The 10,460-nt window shown below is 40.9% G+C and overlaps 1 protein-coding gene across 8 annotated transcripts in view; it reads left to right on the top strand.

Moving 5' to 3' along the window:
- Positions 1-156: 156 nt before the first annotated feature.
- Positions 157-10,460, top strand: part of LOC105486953 (nucleobindin 2) — a 56,348-nt gene continuing 46,044 nt past the window's right edge. For 2 of the 8 annotated variants that reach the window (XM_024794471.2, XM_011750141.3), the window contains exons 1-2: positions 162-282; positions 6,501-6,655. The gene's annotated coding sequence lies outside the window, so the exon portion shown is untranslated. Of the gene's footprint in view, positions 283-476; positions 551-1,840; positions 2,018-5,051; positions 5,072-6,500; positions 6,656-10,460 lie in introns of those variants that run through there. The other 6 variants (XM_024794473.2, XM_011750142.3, XM_011750143.3 and 3 more) reach the window with 5 other exon arrangements.

The following is a 10,460-nucleotide window of genomic DNA, read 5'->3' as shown; positions in this document are numbered from 1 at the left end:
CTCAGCCTCCCCGCAGGCTCCATAGCCTCGGCGCTCCCCACCGCCCGCCTCCAGGCTCCACGGAGCGGCCGTGTCCCTGCTCCCGCCAATCGGCGTCGTCAGCAATCCCGAACCGGACCAATCAGCGGCCTCAGGGTGTGGGAACTGTCGCCATGGCAGCCAGGAGGCGGGCTCGCGCGGCGGGAGGCGGGCAGAGCGGAGCGGTGGGCTAGGGGCTGGAGGACAGGTTTGTGCGCTGGACGCAAGCCGCAGACGCAGCCTTGCTCACCGAGAACCGGCCAGGTAAGGCCGGTGGCCGCGCGGTCGGTGCGGAGCAGCGTGGCGGGAGGTTGGGGGGTGGGGGGGTCCGGAGATAAGGCTCAGGTCTTCGCCAGCCTTGCCAGAGCAGTGAGGATGGCGGGGGCCGTGCAGTGGGCGGGGCAGCGGCGGGGAGGGGGCTCTCAGCGCCAGCCGGAGGCGCTGGGTTCCTTCTGCTCCACTCGCGGCAGGGCACGCGAGCTTTCTTCGGGGTCGAGGAGGGTGGCTGGCTCCTGGCGGGGAGCAGGAGAGGGTAGGTGCCGAGCCGAGACCCTGGCGGGGTCCCGTCGGGTTTGGGCAGGTCGATGGACGAGCGGTTGCCCACTAGTGAGGAGGGACACCCACCAATTCCAGGGGATGCTTCCCTGCGCCGCTGAGCAAAGCTAGGCCCGGGGATCCTGCTCTTCTCCGGTCTGGTTAAGCCGGCAACCTCTGAGACTTAGGAGAAAGTTAGTATCAGTCGTGATATCCTTTTCCCTTAAGTTACAAATTAAGTACGAGATGAACCCTTTTGGTTTTAGGAGATGAGAAATAGAGTACTTCCTTTTTGCACCTGCTAAGTGGTAACTCAGTGAGCAAATGTGGTTACTGTGGTTGATGTTTGCAACGGTCTTAGATGACAATTATTTTACAGTATCAAATGGCTAGGAGAGAGAGGGAAAGAGGGAGAGAGAGAGAGAATATGAGGGAATGAAAATGAACGGGAACCATTATGATTTTTGAGAGACAGAACCTCTTGAAATTCTGTGTCCACTAAACTCCTAAATTGAATAATGTACATTTTATGCAATTGAACAAGCTAGTGCTACCATCTAAGTCTGCTAAGAAGGCTCTGTTAAATTCATGGACGAGTATGAACACTAAAAGTTATTACCTTGGTTTAAAACTAGGGGCAGGTTAAATGCAAATATTTCTGATAGTGAATTTTGTTTGAGGGAGATTGTGGACTTTCCCTATGGGAAAGTTTAAAGAATTGATGAGAGAGATGCTTTAAGGAATGTTCTTGTTTTTTGAAACTTGAATAAGTTCAACAAATGTTGAACAAATATTTCCACAAATCTTCCTGAGCTAATAGGGTCAAAAATTAAAATTTTGGAAATTTAGAATTAGAAATGAAATCTCAAATAATATCACTGTTATAATTAGGATGGACATGGAAACTTCCATTTCTCATCATGGTCTTCAGGCTCTCCCTGATCTCATCTACCTTTGTAGTAGGGGGTCAAATTTTTTTTTTTTTTTTTAACTAGACAATTTGAGAAATTTAAAGGAGTCAAAAATTTATTTCTGTCTCCATGTGTTTACTCATGCCCTTCTCTGTCTATCCACATTTTACCCATTTTTTTTTTCTTTTTTTCTTTTTTTTTTTTTTTTTGAGACGGAGTCTCACTCTGTCATCCAGGCTGGAGTGCAATGGCCCAAACTTGGCTCACTGCGACCTCCACCTCCTGGATTAAAGGGATTCTTCTGCCTCAGACCATCGAGTAGCTGGAATTACAGGGACCCACCACCACAGCCAGCTAATTTTTTGTATTTTTATTAGAGACAGGGTTTCACCGTGTTGGCCAGGCTGGTCTCGAACTCCTGACCTCAGGTAATCCACCCGCCTTGGCCTTCCAGAGTGCTGGGATTACCAGATGTGAGCCACCGTGCCTGGCCGACCCATCTTCTAAGAGTCGAATCTGTCTGTGTTGTGTTTACCTTTCTTTGCTCTCCCAAGGTACGTACATATTGTTCATATCACACATTTTGTATATATCCTTTCAGCATGCTTTTTGCCAAATTGGTTTGTACTCTGTGAAAAACAGTTGAGATAAAATGCACAATTAAGACAATTAGGGTACTTTTCAAAACACTATTAATTATGGGCACTAATATCAATAACATCAATTCAGATGTCTTTTTTGTTTTGGGGTATGTTATGAATCTCTGAACACATACTAAACTAATTTTGCGTTACTTAGAATAATATTGAAATTACTTTCCACTTTCTAAGGACCCTTTTGAAGGCTGGGGTCTACAAAATACCTTTTTGAGTACTGGGTTGCTGGCAGAATCAAGTGCAGGATTTAAAAATGTATTGAAAATAATCCTTTAGGCCAGGCATGGTGGCTAATGTCTGTAATCCCAGCACTTTGGGAGGCTGAGGCAGGTGGATCACTTGAGTCCAGGAGTTCGAGACCAACCTGGCCAACATGGTGAAACCCCATCTCTACTAAAAATACAAAAATTAGCCAGATGTGGTGGCAGGCACCTGTAATCCCAGCTACTCAGGAGGCTGAGGCAGGCTACTTGAACCCGAGAGGCAGAGGTTGCAGTGAGCCGAGATCGCGCTATTGCACTCCAGCCTGGGCAACTAGAGCAAAACTGTGTCTCAAAAACAAAACGAAAAACAGGCAACTAACCATTTCAAATAATTTATTCAAGGAAAAACTTCAATCATTTTAATTATTTTCAATCAAAACTTTTTTTTACAACCATGATGTGGTGAAAAGTATATTTAGTTAGAATTTCATGGCCAGATTCCAGTACAGGCTCTGCCAAATGAACTTGGCCAAAGTCAGTTAACTTCGTTCTGTATTTATAACCTTTTATAAAAGTAGGGCTGAATGAGATTACAGTAGTCCTCCTTTATCCTAGAGGGATATGTTCCAAGGGTCCCAATGGATGCCTGAAACTACAGATAGTACCAAGCCTTATATACACTATGTTTTTTGCTATACATATATAATAATAAAATGAATAAACAATAATAATACACTGTAATCAAAGTTATATGAATGTGATCTTTCAAAATATCTTGTTTTACCTCAGGTAATTGAAACTGCAGAAAGTGAAATCGCAGATTAGGGAGGACTACTGTACCTCCAAGATTATTTCTGATCTTAGAATTCTCTGATTCTAAAATCCTAAAGCAGCCTAATAGAAGTTCAGATAGTAGTTACTTGATTTTATTTTTGGCAGAGCCTTTTTTTTTTTTTTTTTTTTTTTTTTTGAGACAGGGCCTTGCTCTGTTGCCCAGGCTGGCTGGAGTGCAGTGGTGTGATCATGGCTTACTGCAGCCTGGAACTGCCAGGCTCAAGTGATCCTCCTACCTCAGTCTCCTGAGTAGCTAGGACTAAAGGTGCATGCCACCACACCCTGCTCATTTTTATTTTTTATTTTTTGTAGAGAAGAGGCCTCACCATGTTGTCCAGGCTGGTCTCAAACTTCTAGGCTCAAGCAATCTGCCCGCCTCGGCCTCCCAAAGTGCTGGAATTACAGGCGTGAGCCACTACACCTGGCCTTGGCAGAGTTTTTTTTTTTGGCAGTGTATTTTAATTATCTGAAGTACAGCATATGTAAATAATAAAGAGATTATAATTTTAATAATATGTTTATTGAGTGATACAGATCTGTTTTTCATAAGCCTATAATCTAGGATACTCCAACCCATTGTTAAGACTGGAAAAAAGGAGATAAAATAGTTTCCTTGATGAGTGTCCTTTTTTACAGATGTAGACAACAGAGGCTCTAAGATCTATACTAATGTCTTGGTCAGGGAAAAGCTATAGTCCAGCTCAGCTGGTCATACACTTGATATTTTATTTGAACCTCACTTTCCCATTGACTTTCATTTTCAAAGGGAAAATGGAGGTGAGCACCAGGCTATCTGTGGCCCTTGACACTGGTGCCATGGAGAAACTCAAAAGCCATTTATTTTTCTTCACCCTACCCTGTTTTATTGTTAGATTTGTAACACTGATAGTAAGAAGAAGCAATCCACATTTCCTAGCACAAGATAGTGCCTTAAAGAAGGAAGCCTGAGTCTCTTGCTACAGTTCTGATTTAAGATTGGAAGGAAGAGATTATGTTGGATGCATTGCTTTCATTGGCCTATAACTGCATCAGGACTTTGGTTTTGGCAGTGTTCAGAGAAGAGCTCTAATGTGGCCTTTCAAAAATGACTGTAAGGCCAGGCATGATGACTCGCGCCTGTAATTCTAGGCTTTGGGAGGCTAAGGTGAGCAGATCACTTAGCTCACAGGTTTGAGACCAGCCTGGGCAACATGGTGAAAGCCCATCTCTACCAAAAATATTAAAAACTAGCCAGGCGTGGTGGTGTGTGCCTGTAGTCCCAGCTCCTCTGGAGGCTGAGGTGGAAGGATGGCTTGAGCCTGGGAGGTGGAGGTGTTTTTTTATTTTTTATTTTTTATTTTTTTGAGATGGAGTCTCGCTCTATCACCCAGGCTGGAGTGCAGTGGCACAATCTCGGCTCATTGCAAGTTCCGCCTCTCAGGTTCAGGCGATTCTCCTGCCTTAGCCTCCCTAGTAGCTGGGACTACAGGCGCCCGCCACTACGCCCGGCTAATTTTTTGTATTTTTAGTGGAGACGGGGTTTCACCACGTTAGCCAGGATGGTCTTGATCTCCTGACCTTGTGATCCGCCCACCTCGGCCTCCCAAAGTGCTGGGATTACAGGCGTGAGCCACCGCACCGAGGTGGAGGTTTTAATGAGCCGAGATAGCGCCACTGCACTCCAGCCTGGGTGATAGAGTCAGACCCTGTCTCAAAAAACAAAAACAAAAACTAAAACGACTTTTAAAGTTGTATGTCAAACTGGTCTTGCTTGCTTTTTGTTTTGTTTTTTTACTTTTTTTTTTTTTCTTTTAAGACAGGGTCTTTCTCTGTCATCCAGGCTGGAGTACAGTGGTATGAATGGCTCCCTGCAGCCTCGATCTCCTGGGCTCAAGCAATCCTCCCATCTCAGCTTCCTGAGTAGCTGGGACTACAGGTACACACCACCACACCCAGCTAATTTTTTTATTTTTTTTGTGGAGGCGGGGTTTCACCATGTTGCCCAGGCTTGTTTTGAACTCCTGCGCTCAAGTGATCCACCCGCCTCAGCCTTTCAAAGTGCTGGGATTATAGGTGTGAGCCACCACGCCCAACCTGGTCTTGCTTTTTAAGTATTTTCATATTTCTTTATGTTTCCTTTTCAAGACAAGAAAGGCATTAATATTTATTGAGCAATTACCATTGTCGTGCACTGTGCTGGTTACTTTGTATTCATTCTTATTTTCCTCCCATCAACAAACCTGTGAAGAGGTATGAGCTCAATTTTCTAGGTGGGAAAATCAAGACTCAGAGGCAAGAATTAGCTTGCAAGTAAATAGGGGAAGTTAGGATTTAATCTGCTGTTTGCGTGTTTATTTTTTACCATGTTGTGTCAATAAAAATCATATACCTTTCCAAAATACAACATGCATATGATTACTCTCCTGCATAGATTATATTATGTTAAATATACCATATATAAGAAAAGAAATACCTGTGTCCTTAAAATTTGAAAATATTTTATTTGCTTTTTTTAACAGACTACTTAGAAATAACTGCTTATGTTCACTAACGAGTTTGCACATGAGCTGCTTTGTGTTTTACATGTTATTTGATGGAGTTTCAAAAAAGAATTTGAGATATTTCATCTTATTATTGATCTCTGTGGCAAACTAGGAACAAAGTTAATTTTTTTAAAGTGGTGGTAAGAGTAAAGAAAAATTCCAGTTAAGGATTTAACAGGAAAAGTTGCCCTATATCTTGAAGTCTCATTGCTGAAAAAAATAAGTTTTTAATCTGAATTCCTCTTAGTTATTCAGGAGGGGAGGAATACAGTAAAATTGGGGAATAATAAATCAATATCTTTTTTTTTTTTTCCAAGACAGAGTCTCACTCTGTCACCCAAGTTAGAGTGCAGTGGCATCATTTCGGTTCACTGCAACCTCCCTTTCCCAGGTTCAAGCGATTCTTGTGCCTAAGCCTCTTGAATAGCTGGAACTACAGGCACCTGCCACTGTGCCCGACTAATTTTTGTTTTTGTTTAGTAGAGATGGGGTTTCACCACATTGGGCAGGCTGATCTTGAACTCCTGACCTCAGGTGATCTCTCCTCCTTGGCCTCCCAAAGTGCTGGGATTACAAGCAGGAGCTACTGTGCCTGGCCAACATCTTTGTTTATTCTGGTTTTGATTCTGTTTATTTCACGTATCTTTCTCCCTTCCTTACTGGAATATGATATAATTTAGTCTCCTTCCACATCACAAAAATTTGGCACTTTTCACATTATGTGACAAATGCATACATTATCATGTACCGTTACCACTGTAAAAAGTCTAAATTTTGTAATTTTGTGTCTTTTTATTTGTTTTTATTTTTTTTTACATTTAGAACGTGTTACGAGTCAGTTTTTAGTGAAAAAACATTGGGCTAGGAGCCAAGACCCATCTCTTCACTATTTTGGTATTGTGCAAGTCGTCTTATCTCTCCGGACCTCAGTTGTCTCATCTCTAAAAAGGAGATAAAAATTATTTACCTGCCTGAACGTAAGTACCCAAGAATTGTATTTGGTTGCAAAGAAAAATGACTACCACTACCACCACCACCAAAATACAAAAAAGGAAAAACCAAAAACGGACTCACAGATGGCTTAAACATGCAACATTTACTTTCTTATATAAAATAATAATTGAAATAGAACTCTAGGATGGGTATAGTGGCTTTATAAAGTCATCAGAGACTTAAGCTTCTTTCAGTTCTTTTATCAGTGATCCCTAAGATGTTCTTGTAGCACTGGTTCTTGTAAGTCCAAGATAGCTGCCAGAGTTCTAACCATCACTGTCCTGTTCCAGGCAGCAAAGCATAGGCGAAGAAAGATGCATCCTCTTCCTTTAAGGAGAATTCCTGAACCAAGGCTGAGGCTATAAGAAAACAGGGAAATGTAGCTGAATGCATGGCTGCCCTCTTTAAAACTGGGCGTTTGTTACTGAGAAGGAAGGAAAGATTTGGATATTGGCAAGCAAATAGAAGTCTCTGCCATGATATGAATCTTTTTATCTTTCAGCTCTGAAATCTGTAATCTGTGATAACCACTCATAGAAGCTTCTGTAATTTGCCATGGCAGAGATTTAAGTCTGACTATTAACTACAGAAGGAAATAATCGTCATCTAATAAATTGTGTTTCTGTTTTTACTTTTAGCCCTTAATTCATTGTAGAAGCCTTTCTGTCTTATTTGTATGTTTGTTCTGGTTATTTTTAAAAATTACCCATAAATGCTGAATAGATGGTTGTTGTACATTTTATGGTTGTGTTAAAAAGAGCTAACATTTATTGAGCTACTTGCTGTAAGCAAGGCACTAAAATGACAGAGGTAAGTTATCCCAAGGGTATCACATAACTAATCATCAGGAAGTAAATTTATATTGAAAGTAAATATAATTCATCTCAAGATACATTTCACCTCATGGTCACATGAGGAACACTTGCCTTCCTTGCTAGCTAAAAGTAGTTTGTTCTTTTTCTTTCTCCTTCTTCTTTTTTAACTACTTAACTGTTAGTTCTCTTGAAATTTTCTTACTACTAGTTCTTGCTTAACTTATGTAGCCACACCAATATTTTATTTCCTCCCAGACTTTTTTTTTGTTGTTGAGATGGAGTCTTACTCTTTCACCCAGGCTGGAGTGCAATGGCATGATCTCTGCTCACTGCAGCCTCCACTTCCCATGTACAAGCAATTCTCCTGCCTCAGCCTCCTGAGTAGCTGGGACTACAGGCATCCACCACCACGCAACTAATTTTTGTATTTTTAGTAGAGATGGGTCTCACCCTGTTGGCCAGGCTGGTCTCGAACTCCTGACCTCAGGTGATCTGCCCGCCTCAGCCTCCCAAAGTGCTGGGATTATAGACAGGAGTGAGCCACTGCGCCCGGCCCTTTCCAGACTTTTCTTGGTGAATGTTATATAAATATAATATTTAATGTATATATTTATAATATATAATATTTATAATATATAGTATATAAATATACCCTATACTTGTCATGCAAAATGGTTCAATTGTCACTGTTTCTATTTCAAAAAGTAAACTGAAATAAATAGCTTTGAGAGAAAGAAATTCAGGGAATGGAAATTAGAGTGAGAAAGATTCTAAAGATTCAGTCAATCTTTTAGAGTTTTTAGAAGGGAGACAGTAAGTTAAGATTTTATTTCTACACAGTATATTTGTATTTTTGAAAGTTTTTACATTTTTTGGTTGTATTAGGTAGGCACAAACTACAGTAATTCTTTTGCTGCTAGTGCTGCAGTTTCCTTTTTTCTGATCTAGACTCGTTGACCTCAAATAAACAAAATAATCAGGAGACTTGTGACCATAAAAACAACCCAGTTTTGTTTTTAAGAGACATTTAACATTATAAATCACCTGACTGAGAATGTCTGTTTGGTGAATACCATTTTCATGACTTTTAAATTTTTTTAACTAACAGAAAAGGATCATGCTATGCATTATTTTGTAAGCAGCATTTTAAAAATTGCGATTGTATTTAATAGCTTATCTTCCTCACTAGATTGAAGCCCTGTGAGGGTAAGGACTATGTCGATCTCACTTACCTTTGTCTTCTAGCATAGTATCTGGTACCATAGTCATTACTTAATACATAAATATTAGTTTAGTTTTGTTTTTAGAAACAAAGTCTCAATACATACATACATACATACATACTTACTTATAATAGGTTAAAGGAAACATTCTTCAATTCAGCCTTTAATTGAAAAGGAAGAGGGGCAAAAGAAGAGGATTGAGGAAGATGGAAAAAGATACGTAAAGGAGGCACGGCACGGTGGCTCACGCCTGTAATCCCAGCACTTTGGGAGGCTGAGGCGGGCGGACCACGAGGTCAAGACATCAAGACTAGCCTGGCTAACATGGTGAAACCCCGTCTCTACTAAAAAAAAGTACAAAAAATTAGCTGGGTGTGGTGGCACGCGCCTGTAGTCCCAACTACTTAGGAGGCTGAGGCAGGAGAATTGCTTGAACCTGGGAGGCGGAGGTTGCAGTGAGCCAAGATTGCAGTGCTGCAATCTAGCCTGGGCAACAGAGCGAGACTCTCTCTCAAAAAAAAAAAAAAAAAAAAAAAAAAAAAAAAAAAAAGATACATAATAAAGGAGAAATGGACTACTTCCAAGAAAAGAGAAAATCTTCGGTTTTCTGTACTTTTCAACCCGGTTATCTATGGTAATTCTTTTTAACCACTTCCAGGATATCTTGCCCAACAATCAAAACAGGAAACCATCACACACACACACATGCACACGCACACACATGCGCATGCACACATACACACACACTAAGCAAACTTAGTCTTTATAACTACTGGTATAAATCAGTAGCTAAGAAATGTGCCTCTGTGTTTGAATGGACATTTTATTTTTTGAGACATGTTCTGACTCTGTCACCCTGGCTAGAGTGCTGCCAGGCTCCAGTGATCCTCCCACCTCATCCCCCACCAAGTAGCTGGGACTACAGGCGTGTGCCACCATGCCCAACTAATTTTTGTATTTTTTGTAGAGACAGAGGTTTCACCATATTGCTCAGGGTGGTCTTGAACTCCTGGGCTCAAAGAATTCACCCTCCTTGTCCTCACAAAGTACTAGGATTATAGGCATGAACCTCTGTGCCCAGCAGAATAGAAATTTTGACTTGGTTGAGACAGGGGAAGAGATTAGCTTTCTTTTAGGACTTTAAAATTTAAGGAAATTATATCTACTGAATACTAAGAGAAGCTTAAGAACTGCTTACTTTGCAATTTTACCTGAGGCTCTGATGCTTTTGGGGTCAGTGCCTCCCATTCTGTCTTGAGATGACTACAAAATTTAGAATTTCACACCATCCTACTTTAGAGAGTAAATTATCAGCCTGTCCTGGTTTGGATGAGTCTACTGTTTCAGTCTGGTTCAGCCCAGTATCTCCTCTTTAGGTCCGTATCTCTCTTATGAAAGAAGAGGGTGATAAAGGAAAGGAGAAGGTCATTCTTACTGACCTGATAGTGGAAGAAAAGTAGGTTAGTCCCCCTTCTTCCCGTTGCCTGTCCTTATTACTCATCTTTCTTTCTTCTATATGGATATTTGTATATTTTCTCATTCATGAAAATCTGTAAACCTAGTAAATTTACTGTTATTCCTTTAATGCAGACACATTTGACATCTTGGCATTTAAAGAGATTTTTGTGTCATTTTTTTGCCTAATGTGCTGGAATACTTAACTTTTTTTTTTTTTTAAATGCAGTTGGTGTTTATTGAGGCCTTTTTTTTTTTTTTTTTTTTTTTCCTCTTTTTTTTTTGAGACGGAGTCT

Source organism: Macaca nemestrina, chromosome 12 (assembly GCF_043159975.1).
Source record: "Macaca nemestrina isolate mMacNem1 chromosome 12, mMacNem.hap1, whole genome shotgun sequence".
NCBI lineage: Eukaryota > Metazoa > Chordata > Mammalia > Primates > Cercopithecidae > Macaca > Macaca nemestrina.
The sequence above is the reverse complement of the archived record's forward strand: the minus strand, read 5'-3'. Positions and strand labels throughout refer to the sequence as shown.